Below are 21,584 nucleotides of genomic sequence, written 5' to 3'. Positions count from 1 at the left end.
CAGCGGTGACATATTAATTGCCATTAATACCTGCTGCGTAGACAGATTTTTGAGCTTGGGGTTTCTGTTCCTTACAATTGCAGCAAAGAAGGACACTTCTCTGTCTAACTGGTTAGTATTGGAGGGGGAGGCTGTTGTCCAAATCGGAGAGCAGTAGTTTAAGAGAGGTTGAATGATCGTGAGGAAGAAGTGACGAAGAGCAACGGGGTCAGAAATTTCTGTGAAGCGATAGAGAATGCCTAATAATTTCATAGCCTTGGTTGTATATGTTTCTATCTGGGTCTTAAATTGTAATTTTGTATCGAATATTACACCTAGGTCACGCTGTTGCGTAACTACAGTGATGGGCTTGTCGAGTAGGTAATATGATGTCGGCAGAGGAGATTTACGTAGTGTTATGGTCATGTGGCTGCATTTTTGTGGATTGGGGATGTTTCCAAGTACGGCACCAGTTCGAGAGGGCATTAAGTGAGGACTGTAGCAGAGCTGCATCAGCTGGATTCCTGATCTCTCTAAATATCTTGCAGTCGTCAGCAAAGAGTAGGGTATTCGCTGTTTCGTTGAGTTTGGACGGCAGATCGTCCATAAACAAAGAAAACAGCAAGGGGCCAAGAGTACTGCCTTGTGGGACACCGAAGGTGACTGGTAACCATGAGGATGGAGTGCCTGATATTACCACCCTCTGCCAACGTTTATGTAGGAAGCCAGCAAGAAGGGTCAGAAGACTGCCATGTATATTAAATCGTTCGGAGTGTTTATGGAGCAACAGAGTATGGTCGACAGAATCGAAAGCTTTCGAAATGTCTACGTAGCAGATATCCAGCTGTGATTTAGCTGCAATGTGATGCAAAACTATGCAGATTGACCAGGTTTGTTAGACAAGAGCCACCTGGTAGAAAACCATGCTGCTTGGTTGAGATATACGGCAAAGCGAATGCGAGGAGACGCTGGTGTATAATTTTTCAAAGATAAAGGATAGCCTAGTGTGGGGAGAATAGAAATTGGTCGGTAAGATTAAATTTGTTGCCTGATTTGAGAAGTGGAACAATATTTGCCTGTTTTCAGGTAATAAGAAAATAGCCCGCGGCAATACATCTGTTAAATAATTTAGAGAGAAGGACGTAAAGAGTGCTGGCAGTATTTTTTAGGAAAAGAGGACTTATAGTGTCGGCACCGGTAGCTTTGTTGGTACGAAGAGTGGAACCATCTCGCTCCCCACCCAAAACCCAAAACCGCCCAAACCCACCTCGCAACCAACCCCGTCCCCAACACCATCTCCCGAATCCACACCATAATACGAACCTCCTCCACCTTCTACTCACGTCCCTAGCAAATATCACCGCATTTTACCAACAAATCCTTCCCATCCTACTCACTAGTAAGTAAGAAACTAATGTATAACCTTTGTATTCTATTGTAATCACATGTAACCATTGTAAGAAATTCTTAATAAAAAGCACAAGGGCACATGCTGCACACTTAGCCAAGAGGTCAAACTCCCCCACTTCACTAAAACCTAACGCTCCCCCTTTCTAACTTCAAACCATTCCAAATCCCCGAACCCCGCCAAATCTCCTGGCCAGAGAGAAGGCGTTACCTTCTAGGTGGCCCGCCCCTCCCCTTCGGGGAGGGGAATGAAAACATCCCCCTTGGTCCTTGAAGAAGGTTGGTGTGGTAGTTATGCTTGATAGGGTACTGTTTGAAGCTGTACCTATGGGAGGGAGCGGTTGGTTTTGTAAGGGAGGGGAGAAGTTGGAGAAGAAATACCTGTTGAACAGTTCATTGCGATCGGCGCCGTCTGCTGTTGCATCGTTGTGGTTCACGCTGACAGGAATCCGCTCCGTCCTTCTCCGTGTGTTGATGAGACTCCAGTAGCGCTTGGGTTGCTGCGGACGTTTTCAGTGACAGTGTCTACGTGTGTTTTATAGTCTCTTCCGACCATAAACCACGCGTGGCGGCGGACTTTAACAAAGGTATTGTGAGTGTGTGGGTTAGGGAAGTCTTTTCACAGGCGCCAACCTCTCATCTTATTAAATAGTATCAGTCTGGTCTCTTGTGATATCCAGTGTTGATATTTGCTGGTAGTAGCCCGTTGTGCAGGTACGAAGTCTTTAATTGCAGCTTGCAGCCAGTCGTACAGCAGGTCAAGGGTCGATTCGATATCAGCTATTTCGAGCAGACTCCAGGGAAGGCATTCCAGGGCACGAGACATTGCAGGCCAGTCGGCACGGCGCCAGATGTAGGTAGGGCGGTAGGATGTCCTGCTGTGAGGCTTTGAGAAGGGGTGGGGAAGGAGGAATGTAGCATCGAGAAACTGGTGGTCGCACAGGAAAAGGTTTCTGCCTGAGGTTATTGTTTTAAGTTCTAATGAGGAGAGTATGAGGTCCAGGGTGTTGGGTCCACGGGTTGGGTACATATTAAACTGTTTCAGTCCGAGGCCATTAATAAAACTGTCCATAAAGTATGTGTCACAGTTGTTACCTGACAGTCCGGCAGTTGGAGAAGACCACTTATAGACAAGTTAAAGTCGCCCATTAAAATTACTTCACCATGAGGGAGATCTGCAATGACTGAGTCCAGGCACTGTTCAAGGTCACAGAATGGGCTGTTCGGTGGTTTGTAGTAACATCCCACAAGTACAGGGCGTTGAGGAAAGAGTAGCTCCACCCACACTAACTCACAGTTCCGCTCGAGATCTGTCCTTCGTTTACACGGTAACGCACTGTTCTGTGCTAGCATCAATCCACCACCTAGAGTAGCGCGATCACGACGAAATATGCTGTAATTAGCACTAAGTGGTAGTTCACTGTCACTAGCCCACGAGAGCCATGTTTCAGTAAGTCCGATCACGTCAACTATTAAGTCTGGCAGGGATAGTTCACAGTCAGACAGCTTATTGTTTAGCCTTTGCACATTCTGACAATAGATGTAGGCTATATGTCTGTTTTCATTTCACAAGTGGTGGGACCGGGGTTTAAGTAGACATCTCCAGCCAGTAGTAGGAGGCAAAGCAAGCCCCTAATCGCTGAGCGACCAGGCCTAGGCTCGTTCGGCTCAGAGCTAGAGGGAGGCGCCTATAAGCCTGGAAAATGGCGCATCCAGTCAGAGAGAACGCCGGAATGTAGTAGTTTCTCTCTGCTAGTAGCCATGGGAGTTACGGAATCCCACGCCCATTTGACAGGTGAGCGACTCGTTGGAAACAATTTGGCGAACGAAATGGAATTCTGCCGATCTTTTACGCGTCGACTTCTTCGGCGACCTCTCCACGGACTCCTCGACAAACTGACATGTTTCTCTTCTTGTGGAGGGTCTCCTACTTCTGTCCTTATCTTTCACACTTTCTGTGGCGAAGAGTTTCTTTTCCTATCTCAGAAGTGCTTGTTTTGGAGGAGGCTCTCGTTGAAATCGTGCCCGAAATTCAGTACGATCGTGTGCTATTGCCTTCCCTGTTTGCCCTCTCTCATGCACCCAACGAGGCAATAAGATGTTGTACAATATTGTAACTGGACGTATCAGCCATCGTTTAGTTCACACAATCTGAAACACAGAACAAAACGAACGTACATAAACATTTATAAGGGGGGTAACGAGACTTTGTGGCCACCTTGTAGGTAAGTTCCCCGCATCACGGTTGGCTACATGACAGATGTGATATCCGATACCCACATAGTTCAATAGATAGTAAATTTACACTTGATATCCTCATCATTAGAGCCTCCGTGGCTCAGACGGCAGCGCGTCGGTCTCTCACCGCTGGATATCGTGGTTCGAATTCCGGTCACTCCATGTGAGATTTGTGCTGGACAAAGCGAAGGCGGGACAGGTTTTTCTCCGGGTACTCCAGTCTTCCCTGTCATCTTTCATTCAAGCAACACTCCACTCGCCATTATCATTTCATAGCATCTATCAGTGATTAATCAATCACTTTGGGAGTAGCGACCCCATCGTCCTAATAGCCTATATATGATTCATTCATTACATCCCTGACCCGGTCAAAGACTGGAAAACAGATTGTAGGTTTTCATTTTCATCCTCATCATTAAGGTCAAACAAACAAAACAAACTATGCGCAAAATTTGACCGTGATGCTAAATGAAATCCCGTCACACTAACAAAAGAAAAACACAAACAAAAAAACACCCCCGCCCCCTACAAAGTACTGACTCGACACGGTGAACCTATGGTCACCAGAAAACAAGGACTTCGGTCAAGACATGTGCAGCACACAAATCGCTGGGACAGAACCGAGGCACATAATTAAAATACTTGGAACTCAAAAAATCTGGGAAGAAAGGCATATATTGCACTCAACGCTTCAAAAAAATCTGGGAAGAAAGGCATATATTGCACTCAACGCTTCACCACAAAGAGGCGACAGGAAATGAACCCAAGTCTTTTACAAGGCACATGCTATCCTCGGTACCCGGTACCTGGAATCCCTACTTAATCATATGACGCGATACAAATGTAACGTTCTTTACTTAAACACCTGGCATACACTTGGGTTAATATGACAAAGATCTCAATTTCGTACTGGGTTTGGTTTTAAAGACACTACAATTCAAACGGGAGACAGACGTCCACTTTGCCCGTGTCCTGCCCTCTATGATGCTTACGACCTCAGTGGATACAAGCTCTCACCCTGAACCTGTATTCAATTCTATTCTTAATAGATTTGTTCCGCCACGAACAGGAACAGTTTGCAAACTGTCTGACGCATGCGCGGTAAGAAAAGAGCGTTCCAAAAAACTTCAAACTGAAACGCGGACTCGGAGTCGGAATCGGTTGTTCCAACAGACTGCGGACCGTTCATGAACCAGTTTGCTGACTGACAAAGCAGTTCGTGGTCCAGAGCAAGAACAGTTCGTCAGTAACATGCGTAGTATACCAAAATAACTGTGAGCTGTGGCTGGCTGTGCATTGTGGTCCATAGCTGTAAACAGCTGATCGGTCATCATCATCTGGCGGGAGCAGACGACACGTTACACATACTACTACAATTAAACAGAAGTACGGCGTCATTATACAATTAAAAAGTCATGTTTGACTACACACTAACAAAGTAACAGACACTAGATAATAATAAGAAAGATACACTGACTGACAGAGCAAATGCAACACCAAGAAGGAGTGGTCAGAACTTTATGCCAATTGCAGGGTAGACTGACGTCACTGAGGTATGCTCATGATGTGAAATGCGCCGCTGTGCTGCGCACGTAGCGAACGATAAATGGGACACGGCGTTGGCGAATGGCCCACTTCGTACCGAGATTTCTCAGCCGACAGTCATTGTAGAACGTGTTGTCGTGTGCCACAGGACACGTGTATAGCTAAGAATGCCAGGTCGCCGTCAACGGAGGCATTTCCAGCAGACAGACGACTTTACGAGGGGTATGGTGATCGGGCTGAGAAGGGCAGGTTGGTCGCTTCGTCAAATCGCAGCCGATACCCATAGGGATGTGTCCACGGTGCAGCGCCTGTGGCGAAGATGGTTGGCGCAGGGACATGTGGCACGTGCGAGGGGTCCAGGCGCAGCCCGAGTGACGTCAGCACGCGAGGATCGGCGCATCCGCCGCCAAGCGGTGGCAGCCCCGCACGCCACGTCAACCGCCATTCTTCAGCATGTGCAAGACACCCTGGCTGTTCCAATATCGACCAGAACAATTTCCCGTCGATTGGTTGAAGGAGGCCTGCACTCCCGGCGTCCGCTCAGAAGACTACCATTGACTCCACAGCATAGACGTGCACGCCTGGCATGGTGCCGGGCTAGAGCGACTTGGATGAGGGAATGGCGGAACGTCGTGTTCTCCGATGAGTCACGCTTCTGTTCTGTCAGTGATAGTCACCGCAGACGAGTGTGGCGTCGGCGTGGAGAAAGGTCAAATCCGGCAGTAACTGTGGAGCGCCCTACCGCTAGACAACGCGGCATCATGGTTTGGGGCGCTATTGCGTATGATTCCACGTCACCTCTAGTGCGTATTCAAGGCACGTTAAATGCCCACCGCTACGTGCAGCATGTGCTGCGGCTGGTGGCACTCCCGTACCTTCAGGGGCTGCCCAATGCTCTGTTTCAGCAGGATAATGCCCGCCCACACACTGCTCGCATCTCCCAACAGGCTCTACGAGGTGTACAGATTTTCCGTGGCCAGCGTACTCTCCGGATCTCTCACCAATCGAACACGTGTGGGATCTCATTGGACGCCGTTTGCAAACTCTGCCCCAGCCTCGTACGGACGACCAACTGTGGCAAATGGTTGACAGAGAATGGAGAACCATCCCTCAGGACACCATCCGCACTCTTATTGACTCTGTACCTCGACGTGTTTCTGCGTGCATCGCCGCTCGCGGTGGTCCTACATCCTACTGAGTCGATGCCGTGCGCATTGTGTAACCTGCATATCGGTTTGAAATAAACATCAATTATTCGTCCGTGCCGTCTCTGTTTTTTCCCCAACTTTCATCCCTTTCGAACCACTCCTTCTTGGTGTTGCATTTGCTCTGTCAGTCGGTGTATATGACGATATTTAAGGCGATTCTGATGATTTTATGAACTCCGACTCCAGTCAAGATGATCTGGAGATACATTACATTATCCCAAAAGCAAAAAAAAAAAAAAAAAAAAAGATCATTTTAGGTAAGTTATTATTCTTTTACTTGTTTGAAATTATGTTTAAATATAAGTTACATGCAGCGAAGTAAATATTTAGTAATCAAAATCTCTTTCTCTTTCTCTCTCTCCCTATATATACTGTATATATAAAACGGTGCCTCGCTACGATAATGAAATGTTCAAGGAGCATTAACAAGCAGAGCAGAACAAGAACTGTTTATTTATCCTCAAACGTGCTGACCACGAATCTCCCGGGTAATCGTAAACGCATGCGCATTGTCCGTTCACGAACCGTTCCAACAGACTGCTGTTTAGCGACGGTTCCCAACGAGTACATAACTCGCGCATGCAGTTACATCAGTCCATGAATCGGTAAGGACTGTCATAAATCTGCACTGAACTCTCTCTCATCTATCAAACACAGCTGATTTGATGCTTCCGGACATTAGCAATAAACGGCGTAATCTACGCAAATCTGACACAGTTTAATATATTCTTCATATTCTTCATCGTAGAATCATTTATCGTTCATCACTTGTCATTTACTCCATCATATCACATACATCTTGGGACCTCATTCTCGCTCGATTCATTTCCTCACAGGGGTTCGCTTGTGGCCTCCAACATCCAAAGTCTGAAATAGCACGCTTAAGAGCTATATGTAATTTTCAGTCTAACTCCGACTCAAAACTCAAAGGATGTATTAGTTTAATTTTAAATATGGCAAATTTCTTCCCACGACTGCATTCTCCAAATGAACTCTACGGCGTAACGTAAGTTTGGCAACGAAGTCCTCTCCAAAAATGAACAAGTCTGAGCGTAACGTTAAAAACAAACTTCTCTCCACAACTGAACGATACCGAACAATCTGACCTGGTTCCACCCTTTTTTATGTAAAAATAGGGACGCATAATGACGTGACTCAAATCAGTCACTCTTCTTGAGGATCGCTCCATAGTTAAATGTCTGAACAATTTGGTAGTTCCGTTGCCTACGCTAGTATGTAGTAGGCTTTGGTAGTTCACACAGGTGACCCTTCGTCGATGAGATTTTTAGACGGTGGCGTGCACGGAATCCGATCGTCAGATTTCCCGATAATGAATTGTTCAGGATAGTATTGTGCCCGTTCGCATCTCGAAGACCAACAACAAAATGGCGGCGTAGGAAGGTATGGCCCATGCGATCTACTAAGGCAATGAACTTCATATCAATGCAGCGAATAGGAGGCTATGTACGTCATGGAAAGGATAAATTTCGAAGACACTGCAGAACAGTAGAGGTTCATTTTGAATTGTTTTAAAAAAAATATAGCAGCGGGTGGATTGTTTAAGAACTCACTCTAAAAAATTACCTTCGGAAACAAGACGCAAAAACGAGCGGAACTACATATTCGAAGTATATTCTTAGCTATTGAAGAAGAATATTAACTATATATATCGGCGATAGCATACGAGTATATTATTCACTGGTGTATACTAGTAGAAGAGGCGAGAAAAGCATATAAATATATAATTTTTGGTGATATACGACGGACTTGGTTTAGTGAGCACCAACTCAGCGATCGAAAGAATCGGAATTCACCATTTTATAATTTTGAATAACTTCATACGAGAAGATAGTAAATACCGTAGCAGTAAACCTAATAACTATTTACGGAGGAATCTTTTCAGAGCAAAGAAAAACTTCGACGATTTCCTTAAATATTAGAAATATGGAAAACATCATGACAAATTACTGCGCACATGGAATTCTTTTCGTTGTCTACAGATATAAGATGATGACTGTCTGCTAATTTAACAAGATGGACCGAACTGGGGATATGTACCGTCGAGCCAGATGACCTGCTGTGGATGATTGGACCGGCCAACCAGTGGACTTGATGACGTGGATGAGCACCGGCCAGCCAAATGACCGGACGAGAAGGAGTGGTCCGATGAGCTATGTGACCAGCTGATGACCATGAACGTGCAATCCAACCAGAGATCCAGATCCGATCTGAGGGTCTAGCGGCAACCGAAGGATGGAGCAACCACCAGACCAAACGTAGCAACTGACGAGCTAAGTCCATACATTTCTTTAGTAGAGTAGTTTCTTGTAATCTGCACCCTCAATCTATTTTGGCATGTGCTGAATATTTGGTGATTTTTGAAGTAATTAAGAACGCGTGTGTAATATAAGTGAAGTGTGAAATACTTAAGGCTTTAAGATAAGATGGAAGTGTAGAATTAGAATGCTAATATGACATATACGGGTTACCGCACTAGCATATATACAGTGGAACTAGTTTGGATAAGAGAAAGAAGTGTCACTTGTGAATATCTTGTAGCAATGAGTCTAACTTACTAGAGAAATTTCGATTAATCTCGCTTACCTGAATATAGATTACGTCACGAAATACCTGAGCGATACGATGATTATTGTCAAATTAAGTATTCCTTTCATCATAGAAAGACGGCATTGAACTCGTACTATTGACGTTTAGATTAAGGTTATTAACTGCGTACTTTTTACAAAGCAATTCTAGAATATTTAGCATATAGTTTAGGGAGTAATGGCTATATGCATACGGCCATATGGAAGCCGGTATTATGTTAAAGTGTCTTTGGAATAGTGTTGAAATGTGATTATTTATTGGAGAATATTGATGAATGGTTAAAGTATAGAGGTTTGTTTATGTTCTACGGGAAGTGTAAGAATTGCTATTCGACGTGATAATATTATATTTGTAATACGAGGTGAGTTTCTGTGCCGTATTTGAAAGTATATGACAAGGAGAGAATAACGCGCAGATGACCATTCTAAGGTAAGATAAACATGTATTATGTAGAATTGTGTATCGTGACAGTTATATTTATGTCTGACTTTGGTGAATAACAGGTACTGCGTATGAGAGAGTGTTTTAATATACGATTTAATAGACTCATGACTGAGTATACATAAAATATTTCGTGGTGCGGTGACGTTACAGGATAATACGAAATAATTTCATTCTATACTATCCATACAAGTTCAGTAGCACGTATATATATGAAATATTGAGACAGTGTAGATCACAAGAGTACATTGAGCCAATAATAGAGGAGTGTGTAGATCAGAAACTACTTGAATAAATAGGTAGATATTTATTTCTTTTCATACAATAATTATTTCAATTTGGGAATTTTATATATGAAGTATATTACTATGGTTAGTTAGGAGCCATATGTCGTAGGCTTTAGGGTGGTATTGCCTTAGCTCGTAAGTTTGTTACTTGTGCGTACTCAAAATATGTGACCAAATAGTCAGAGTTCAGATCTATGAATGAATATAATCTGTGAAAGACTATAACTTATGAATGGAAAGTTGGAGGACACTTTTACAGTTTAATACTCACAAGAGAGTATATTTGGGAAATAATTACGTGAAAATATGAGCAGATTTGCGTTTACAATTTAACTTTTTCCTATGTAATTTTATTACGTTTTCAAGTTAACAAATCATTCATTTTTCCACAGTATGATGTCTTATATGTTGTGAGGATGATTTTAATAATTAACAGAGCAATATTTACAATATGTAAATTTTATTTGATTCCATGAATGCTCAGTGATCGTGAATATTATTGGAGAAAATGTAATATTTTCGGAACATGGCTACGAATATCCAGATATGTATTAATTGGAATTTGAACTTTAGTAATGAGAGAATGTTAATATTTTTTTTAAGCTTTCATTATTTATTTTATTTGAGCCAGCGCTGACTCTAGTTTTTCAAATGATTAAATAATACAGAATTAATACTACCCAGATTTCACAATATCTCGAACATTATTTTAGTCAATAAATAATCTTATATATTTTTTTCTTTAGTAAGTGTTTGTGTTTTAATTTTTGTTCGGGTAACGTCTAGTTGTAAGTTAGTCGATAAGTCTCCTAGATGTAAGCAATTGATAAGTTCTATAAATGAAAAGCGAAAATCCCTTTGAAGTTATAGGTCACAGGTTCGTTCTTGTGCGTGTAGATACTCCCGTGAAGCGTATCCCAGCGACCAATTTCTCTTTCGAAACCACGTAAAATAATCATATATAAAATCACAGATTTTATGAGCGGAATTCGATACCCTGAGAAGAAATAGAGAGCCACCGGGATAACTTGGCACTGACCGCTACATGAGCGGGTGCAGTATGGATATATTATCTTCACTGGAAACCAAGCGAATTGGCCATGCGATTAAGGGCGCGTAGCTGTGAGCTTACATTCGAGAGATAGTGGGTTCGAACCCCACTGTCGGCAGCCCAGAAGATGATTTTCCGTGGTTTCCCATTTTCACAACAGGCAAATGTTGGGCTATAACTTAATTAAGTTCATGGTCGCTTCCTTCCTACTCCTAGCCCTTTCTTATCTCATCGTCACTATAAGACATATCTGAGTCGGAGCGACGTCAAAAAACTTGCAAAAACTTGTATCCACTGGACCTCGGTCACTCCCCGTGGTTACCGCCGCTTTCTTGGGAACGGTTAAATTCCTCCCAACGGACATCAACGGTTGACCTACATTTAACAGAGCTTACACTCATCACACTTTGTCATCAATAACTCCCACAAATTATTCCCTTCAAGGTTCTGATTTCTATTCCCTTCTTTACTACTTCTAAATTCAGAGATATCACAGATCTTCAGTTCTCCTCATACTTTGGCAGGCCTGAAAGTTAATCATCACATTGGCAAAAAAAATATTCCGCTGCTTCTTTGTTCCGAGGATTGGGTTGTTTGAAATGTTAAACTATCTTCCTTCTCTTTCTCCCCTAGTGTTTCTCCGTCTTTTCTTGTAGTTCGCGTCCCTTAGCTGCGTTTATTCTGCGCTGGCATAGCCTATCGTTCAAGCAGTGGGCCTCCTGCTCGCTGTTCGACACTAAGTATGGCTTATGTGATGTTCAGAATGACTGTAGTCCCTAGAGTCCTTGGGTGAGTACCTGTAGGGTACAGACGTGGCTAAATTATTAGAATAAAATTGGATTTTCAAAATTTATTGACATAAATTTTTGTTACATTGATAAATTAGGAAGATTGTTGTGTCAGTACTTTGTATGCCACCCTTTAGACTGAATGAGGGACTTGATTCGTCTTGGCATCCCATTAATTAGTGTTTGGCATGTATTTCTGACGTCATCGTCCTCAAACCAGATTTCTTGGACCTTAGCAATGAGCTCATCCTGTGTTGTTATTTTGGCCTTTCTCAATTTTTTCTTGACAATAATCCATAGATTTTCAATGGAGTTAATTTCTGGGCTATTTCCAGGCCAATCCAGTAACTCTATGCCCTTCTGGTCAAAAAGTCCCCGACTTTATTTTGCTCTATGGCATGGGGCACAATCCTGCATAAAGCTGCAGTCTTCTCTCCCATACCACCGGTCCATTTGCGGTATCAACTTGTTTTTCAGCACTTTTATGTACTGGTCCTGTTTCATTGTCCCTTCAACAAAGTAGATTTCCCCGCAACCATGCCATGACATGACACTCCACACCATAATTGCCGTAGGATTTTTCATAGTTTGTTGTATACAGTCGACCTAGAATGCCTCTCCCTCCCTTCGTCTCACACATTGGCTGGTCTCTTCTCCGATGGAGAAGATACTTTCATCGCTGAAGCATACCTGATGAAAGAAATAAAGCTTCCTCTAATAACTTGTCCATTACAGTGTTGCAAAATGTAGCAAACAATAGCAGGTATTTTTGTATTCCATATAATCATAAAATTAAATCGAATATATTAGCAGGTTTTAGCTCAGAAAATGATTAAAACCTCTGAAATACTACACACCTTCTTCCATTCATCCGCCGGCTAGTTCTGATGCGTCTTGGCGGATCGAAGTCGCTGGGAAACCATGAAAGGTGTAATCTTAGCCTTCTTTCGTGGTCTCTTTGCTTTCAAGCCGTTGTTGAACAACTCCCTTCGTACAGATCTGGGGGATATATTAACCCCACATTGTTCCATTGTCTTGTTCAGGTCAGTACTTGTGAGTTTATGATTACTAATCACAAGATTCTTAAGTTTTCTCGTGCTTCTGGGGCTCAAAATCTTGCTCCGTCCACACTTGCCTGCACGGTCCTGAGTGTATATTTGTCCACCATTTTCATTTTTAAAAATTCTGTTCACTGAATTTGTGTAATACCTAATTTCTAGGCTATTGCTTGTTGTGTGTAAGACTTTTCAGCAAGTAAGGTCCTTACTATGCCAATTTTTCTTGGGGAAAGGTCACACTTTTTCCCCATAACCTCAAAATATTTCAGTCACACAATAATGGAACACCACTGTCTCATCAGCGTTAGAACACACTTTGAATACTTCAAAATACCTTTTAGTTGAACTGTATTACACAAAAACAATGATTAAATTGCAGTACAAAAGAACAGAAACACAAAAGCTATGAACATTCAGCACTAGTCACAGGGCGGGAAATCTCAGCTGAACAACATGTGCACTTCCTCATTCATTTGTTCTTCATTCTTGCCAACTGTTGTCAAGCAAAAGTATCTCAGAGGTAGAAAATATATCAAGTACCATTATGCCTATCAGAATTAATCCGCCATTTATCTACTTATGGGCATATTCAGCCATTTTAGGCACCATTAGACTGAAATTGAATTTATTCTAATAATTTGGCCACGTCTGTACATTATGAGCTCCTCATTGAAAATATGTACTTGTGTTTTTCGAAATTCATTCCTTATAGGGGTGAAATAGTCTATCTCTATATATAAAAATGAAATTTCGTATGTTTGTGTGCCTTCCAAAATGACATCTTTTCTAAATTACTGAGTGGAATTTCACAAAATTGTTCATAAACTTTCTCAGAGGGAATTGTCAGATGACCGTGATTATTAACCTGAATTATTTACAAAAATAAGATGGGTTCTGTTTCTTGCTCGCACAAATCACGCCCAAACTTCAGAAACAACTGAGATCAATTTTCGTACATCTCCGATAATCTATTCAAACACAGTTGTATTCTATTTTTTTTTCAATAATTAACGGTTTCAAAATTGCGGTCATTAATATGTAGATATTTACTGCACTTGCGTATGTTTTATCTACTAAAAACAAAATTGTATAGCCGAATGGTGCGACCTATCACAAAATAAAGACCATGACATCAAAATTCCGTGTTCTACAAAAATAAAGGTCATAAGAATTTTCTTTGTAATTCTAATTGTTCTCCTGAAAATTACGTGTTAAAGCACGCGTTCTTGGCCGAGCACTCTTCGTCTGGGTATTTGACTGGTTCTTCGTAAATCCTGGTAATTCACAGACAACGCACCACGATGTGCGGCGGTTGTTGTAGCTTGTAACCAGTGATTCTCACCTTCTGCACGAGTGAAAACTGGAAATTGTAGGCCCTTAAAGACGAAATGGTACTTTGATGGTGTCAGTGGAATTCTTGGGATAAGAATGCTCTCTGCGGACTCATATCCAGTAACTTAGGAAAAGGAAGCTTTTAATAGGTATAAAGAGAAGTCCATGACATCGCCAAATACTGACCCGTCTACGATGCGTACAACAGCTAATTTACAATACATATACACAATAAAAATCAATATTAATACTTGTTAAAATTTTAATAATAATAATAATAATAACATAGGTAGAGCTTTTTGCACTCTTAACCCTCTCAAGCCCAAATTTATTTGAGAGACGAAAAAATTCTTCAAAATCCCCTTCAAATAGGTATGAATAATGTTTGTGTGTAAAAATCCACGCAGTCTTAGCAAAAATAAGGAAAAGGAAAAGTAATTCCAATTGTAATCATTGTACAGTACGAATGTGAAAGGTCTGAAACAACATAACAGTAGGAAATATGGAACCTAATATTATGTAATGTATTAGACAACAGTATTGCGTGCTATCAATGCCAAAGTATGTTCTAAACATGTAATAGCGTACCGTAGTATTTTATGAAGAGTGGTGGAAATGTTAAGATGTGAATATCAGTTACATTATTCAATATGTAGTGTAAAACATTGTTTCGATATGTCACCTGCGCGCACACAATTTAGAAATAATGATGCGTAATTTGTCACTTCTCGTCCTTATTGAGAAAGTGCTAGAAATTCATTTCTCACACGGAAGTTTTTGAAACATATTTTTTGTCTGAAAGACAGAGAGAGAGATGCAACATTTTGAGCATGAGAACCTTGAATAAAACTTTATATACATTTTATACCTACTCTTTTGCTCCGATTATTCAGACCAGTGACCAATCTGGTCAGAGCGTGTGTCTACTACTGAAAATTTCGGACCAGATGGAGATACGTGATCTGATGACGGATGTCCTTTTTTCTTTGATTCAAATTTTCCAGCAGTCATCAACGCAGACGCTATAGAAGCGTTGAACTCAAGGAATGCCATTTTTTTTTTTTTACATTATTTTGCTTGCAATGTCTCCTGTAAAGAATCCATGCATCGACAGCAAACATATCCAAGACAACAAAACACAACTCTCAATCTCTTATGACACAAGGAAGTCATCGAATTCGGCAACACTACAGGTACTTCATGTAGAATAACGAAAACCAGAAAAGCCCATTGATTCAAATTGGAATCATAAACTCTTTCATCAATATATCATTCCCGTTTTGATATAATGGTCAAATAAGTTGCTGTTCATATAAAAAGGACGCTGAAAATCACGTGTAAATACTTTTTTAGCTTCATAGAGTTAATATAATAACTGCAGAAGAAGTGTATAAAATCACAAATCAATAACCGGTAGATAACCTTGACAAAGCAAAACATTCACTGCCATTACACACAAATTATTGTGCAGAACATCCTGACAGTTTGACCCACCTCTACGGATGAAAACAAAGCTTCCAAGGAATAAAAGATATCTGCTAGAGAATTACTTACGTTAGTAAAATCATAGAAAATATGAAGGTTAATGATTCCAATTGGAATCATCGGCCTGCAGACGGTTAGTATGTTTATCGCAGACGAAAAATATCAATTCACCCTTGTTTGTTGTAAAAGGTGACTAAAAGAAGCATCAGGAGCTCTGAACTAGGAAGCATGAATTGGCAATCAGGGTTCCCTGGCTGAGTCTTGTATTGCTTCCACTTACTTGTGCCACGCTCCTCGCTTTCAACTTTCATGTCTGATCTTCCTGGGTCATATATTGTTCTCTTCCGACCCCGACTTTTTTAGGTTTGCGAGGTCAAAGGAGTCTTTTAATGTTCACGCCCTCCCCAGCCCTTCTCATTCTTTTCCCGAGAATGTCATTTTTAATTTCCCCTTCCATTTCCCATTTCTATTTTCATTTTTTATTTCTGATTAGTGTTAATAAGAGAATGCTTGGCAAGTTAGACTTCTCTTAGAACAATAATCACCTCCACCACAAAAATATGTGTTCGAGGATGATTTTGGGAGTATCACGAATTTTACTTACAATTCGCTACCCTCTTAACTTACTTTCTATTTCAAGTCTTTAATCATGGTTTGACAATTGCATGGAATTCATTAATTTGATCCTAAGTGAGTCTGTACCAACCGTGTGCATACTCTCAATAGATGTGCTTCTTCCATTATTTCTCTACATAACAAACAACAATTCTAGTCATGTTTCTCCCTTTGGCCCTTATTCTTATAGATACTCATTAATCACCACACCATGCCTCTTACTCCTCTACTTGTCTTTCTTTCTTTATTGACAACTTTGGATAATTTCACAGAATTCTAGTAATAACTTATTCTTTTGGTATTATTATATTCCGACATGATCATCTGTTTCTCAATATCTTTCACTCCAATAGTTACTTTCTTATTCAGCTTCTTATCTTCGTTCTGAATTTTTTTGTATCCCAATAGTCTTCCATTACCTTGATCACCCAATAAACATCATGCACTGGGCGAGTTGGCCGTGCGCGTAGAGGCGCGCGGCTGTGAGCTTGCATCCGGGAGATAGTAGGTTCGAATCCCACTATCGGCAGCCCTGAAAATGGTTTCCCGTGGTTTCCCATTTTCACACCAGGCAAATGCTGGGGCTGTACCTTAATTAAGGCCAAGACCGCTTCCTTCCAACTCCTAGGCCTTTCCTATCCCATCGTCGCCATAAGACCTATCTGTGTCGGTGCGACGTGAAGCCCCTAGCAAAAAAAAACATCATGCATGTGTTTCATGTGATGTTTTTATGCTAAATTAAATATTTTCCTCCCTTTTCCCCTTCTATTGTATTACATTATTTTCTATCTGTGCCTGATTGTATACTTACACATCTTCACAACTCCATTGTTAGCTGAACATTCCGATAGACCCATTGTTATTTTGCAGAACTTATACCTATTATACTTAGTTCTTTATTGTCTTCTTCAATGTCCTGTACAATGCTCCGGATTTTAAAAGCAAATTTAGAATATTTTTCTGCAGCTCCGTATCTTCCTCGCCAAACACAACGTGCTATATACAGTACAGCGGTCAGCTATTCCATTATTGCTCCGTCTTATTTGTTTATTCCATTTACCGTTAGATGCTGGCATAATTTATAAATTAATTTATAAATATTTCATTATTTTTAATTCTACACCTTCTTCCTCTACCTTTCTTTTTCTTTAATTAATTTACCTTTTTCACATACGATTACTTTTGTTTTTTGAATGATTTTTTATTCCATCTGCAATATGCAGCAGTTTTTGAGATAATGCTTTGCACCCCAACTGAGGTTAGGGAGAACAGAAGGATATCATCTGCGAAAATGACATTCAGAGCATGACTAGTGCATCTGAGTGTTATGAAAGGTGCTGCTCATAGGGTCAGTCGTGCTGCATTAGCACTTTCTGACCCAGTGAGGAAAGCAATGGCAAACTACCTCACTCCTCATCTTGCCTAGTACGCCTCATTTTGGTGCTGCCATTGGGGTTTCCTTATAACCGCATAACCTTTGGTGGTGCTATTTGAGGATCCAACCAGCCTGTGGGCTGATAACCTAACAGGCAGACTGTACATTTCAATAAAATTCAGTGTGTTCTGCTCGGTCCTCTCCATGTTTACTGATCAAGCAGACAGATGCAAATGCGTGTTGCGCGTCGAGGTTCTGTGTACGTCCAAGCTTGCTATAACTTCCACGCGAGCAGTTCTTTGATGTGACGCGGGAAAACCGACAAGCAGTGGAACTCAGCGAAGCTCGTTCCGTATCGTTCATGTTGCGGGCTATGGTTACGCGACTAAGTTACCCAGTACCGTCCAGACAGAAGCGCGACGCAGTTACGTTATGAGGTTCTGTTGCAAGTCTGGACGCGTCTTTCTGTGCAATACAGAAATGTTTCGCGAACCTGTGACTAGCAAAAAATAGGTCTCCCTACCTATATAACGACCATTTGCGCCTCAGGTTTTCTTTTTAAAAATAATTTTATAGCAAGAGGGGTAGAATCTAAACGAAACAACGGAGCTAGTTGTATATAGTGATGTGGCGGGCACTTATTTCATTCACATAAGCTTCCAATGAGAACGCCAACGGATATTCCACCCTGGAATGAAAATGTATGTAGTATTTATTTGTATCCTATACTTTATATACGGTACTGAGGAAAGCAACGGGAAACTACCTCACGCCTAGGCTATTTATGACAGCTGTTGGCGGAACTGTGGAGGATCAAACCAGCCTTCGGACTGAATACCCAACATACCCCAAATACGGTACGTAGTAATTAACTAATTCTTTTATTATTTATTTATTATTTTTAATACGTGCCTAAACTATACCGAAGAATAGTCATAGGAATGAATGTACTTTGTTTCTTCACCCCGTCTACAATACGTATTGGTTTTGAAAGTTAGCCTTTAGGAACCGTAAGTTTATCGTTCTCAATGCGATTTTATTTTTGTGTAAATGAATATCACACGAGATACGTTCAATTCCTTGCATAAAACCACTTTATTGCCGCTACGTATATTACTTAACAACACACAGTTATACACAACACTACGCTATTAAGGGAAACACACCGAAGCAATTCACTTTCAATTCTGTCAAGTACAGATATCAACAAGTTCTCGCACTGGTTATTCACTTCACCATCACACATTCGATTCTGGAAAGTACAGATATCAACAAGTCCATACACTGGTTATTCGCTTTTTGGCTTGCAAAGACCTGCATTTCTCGGCCTTGAGGGTGTATAATTTAGGCGACGGTTCCATTTAGCAAATACAGCAGAGATAATACGCGACATTTACAGATTTAGCCTTGTTAAAGTGGGAGACAATTCGACGGTGGCGCTCCTAGTGACTTGACCTGAAAAGTAGCGCTAAATTCAAATATCAATGGAAATGCATATACGAAACTTAATAAATTACGTCTAGAAAGAAAGTGTTACTGAGATATTAACTTCGAAGTTGCTAAAGCAATTCTGGATAAATGAATGAAGGTTATTATTCAAAGACTGAAATTAGACATATAAACAAGATGTGAAATGGTCTGCTGTGAAATGGCTTGATCTTTCAATTATTCATTACTTTTTTTTTTTGCTTTAGTATTTCTGCCTGAACTTTTACGATTAGATTTGTCTTTTTTTCTCATTTAAAAAACATTGTATCATCATATCAAATACTTGTCAACAAAAATATCGGCACATTCCTTACACATATGATTCAATGAATTTACATTATAGAGCTGGACAATTTTCCTTTTAACTTGAAGCCTACTAACAGAAAGAAAATCTATAAATTAAGCCTCAAACACGTTCAAACTTTCCCTATAAACAATACTTGCCATAACGCCATTAAATTAGGGTAAAGCAAATTTGCATCATCATATTGTTTCAACAATATATGTACCTTTCTTAAATCACCCATATTTTCTTCAGTGCTTGACAACGCATGGGGTAACTTGGAACACAACCAGCCACACTCATATGCATATGTATTTTCCTGAATTAAATCAAACCCACAGATCACACCTAAAACAACACATCGGTATTGAAGGTTAACTGCTGCACTATAGAATAAAATATGCTTATTATATTTTAAGCCAATTAAAATATGGGTCGAGCAGGTCAGAAGATTATGAAGTACTATAAAAATCTCTTTGTCACTGGAAGAATATATATGCAAACCCAATATTACTTACATTTTCTTGTCACGAAGGAAACAGAAGAAAGACCGCGCATTCTTCTCTATTTCATAGTTATTGCAGCTAAACACAGCACATACCTTTCCCCTCATGTTGAGAGGAGATATCAAGGAATGACACACGCTACTATTTAATTATGTCAACTCACTGAAAACGCATAAATAACACCAAAAACTTCACACACAAATACACGTGCTCTTATGACAGAATCAGTAGTTCTCAGGTCAATCCGCTTGAGAGAGCTCTAACAGCTGTCCCTCGATATTTCGCTGAGTGTCGCGTATTGACTCTACTGTATTTGCATTTAGTCTGCAGCGAGAACGTTTCTAGAAATCGATATATCCAGACTGTTTGTCGAACACTATATATATATCGAGCTGACAGGCCGAGTCAGACAGCATCTATCAGAGCAATACCGGTATACAAAATTAAAGATCTTCACAAACTCTCTGTAAAAGCAACACTAACACTTTTTTTTTTTTTTTTTTTGCTAGTTGCTTTACGTCGCACCGACACGGATAGGTCTTATGGCGACGATGGGACAGGGAAGAGCTAGGAGTTGGAAGGAAGCGGCCGTGGCCTTAATTAAGGTACAGTCCCAGCATTTGCCTGGTGTGAAAATGGGAAACCACGGAAAACCATCCTCAGTGGGGTTCGAACCTACTATCTCCCGAATACTGGATACCGGCCGCACTTAAGCGACTGCAACTATCGAGCTCGGTGGTCTAAAACTATTTCACAATGCAATCATCCCTATATCTACCTATGTTATCGAAATGATTTGGGAAAACTATCTTTAGCCGATCTAAGAACTTAAGAGAAAATAAAGGCAAGACTCTTAAAGCGAATATTATGTGTACCGGTACCTATGAATACGTAATCGAGATTAATGTACGAGCTCTGTACAGAACCGTTCTTTATAGAGGATCACAAGGCAAGGCTTACTACTCTCTTACTCAAGTCAATTCTGACAATAACAGATATCAACTCGCTCTAACCTGCACTCTATAGTTCAGTTATTATGAGTTTCGACTTGACGTTTGAGGGCTGCCTTTTGCCAGAGGGTAAGTGAATTAATCAACAGCCAATCATAGGCAGCCGATCGCTCCGATAGAGCGCGTTAGACTCCAGTTCTGTTTAGCAGTGTTGTCGATTTGTTGTTTACTGTAACCACGTGCTATCAGCTATGTGCTGTATTGTGCTCAGTTCTTTTCGCGGTCTTTTGCGTCTGTGCTAGGTTGTTGTTCGTTTATATTTCGTAGTGTAGAGTTTATAAATGTATTGTTTAGTATTTTTAATAGTATAGCGCGTTATATTGTAGTGAATAGTGTGTAACAGGTGATCTATTTTATATAGTAGCTTAGTTTAATATTTTATTCGGTAGTTATATAGTGGGTTAATTTTAGGCCCGTGTGTGAATTTGATATTCTGTCAAGGTAACGCCTACGTCTAAGGATGAAGCTCGCAAGAGAAGAAAGCCCTTCGGACGCGGTACTCCACTAAGGAGTCAAGCCCGGGAAATTGTTTGTAATGTTAGGAAGTCATTCTTGACAAAGCACCAACAATGGCGGCTAGAAATAATTTATTAAGTGGATGAAGGAGCACAATATTTCGGTTCGCGATGACATGGGGAAGGGGGATCTTATGCATCTCTTGAAACAAAACAAGCCCCAGTGCCAAATTTATGTGGTGGATAGCCAGAAGGAACGGGCATAAAGTAGTTCACCTTCCACTATACCATTGCCATTTAAACGCCAAAGAACTGATTTGGGCCCAAGTAAAGGATTATGTAGCTGAGAATAACCGACTCTTCACAGTTTCGGAAGTTGAAAGACTTATTTTCGAAACCGTAATCCGTATAAGTGTCCAGGGCTGC

This window comes from Anabrus simplex, chromosome 5 (assembly GCF_040414725.1).
Source record: "Anabrus simplex isolate iqAnaSimp1 chromosome 5, ASM4041472v1, whole genome shotgun sequence".
In the NCBI taxonomy this organism is placed as follows: domain Eukaryota; kingdom Metazoa; phylum Arthropoda; class Insecta; order Orthoptera; family Tettigoniidae; genus Anabrus; species Anabrus simplex.
The sequence above is the reverse complement of the archived record's forward strand: the minus strand, read 5'-3'. Positions refer to the sequence as shown.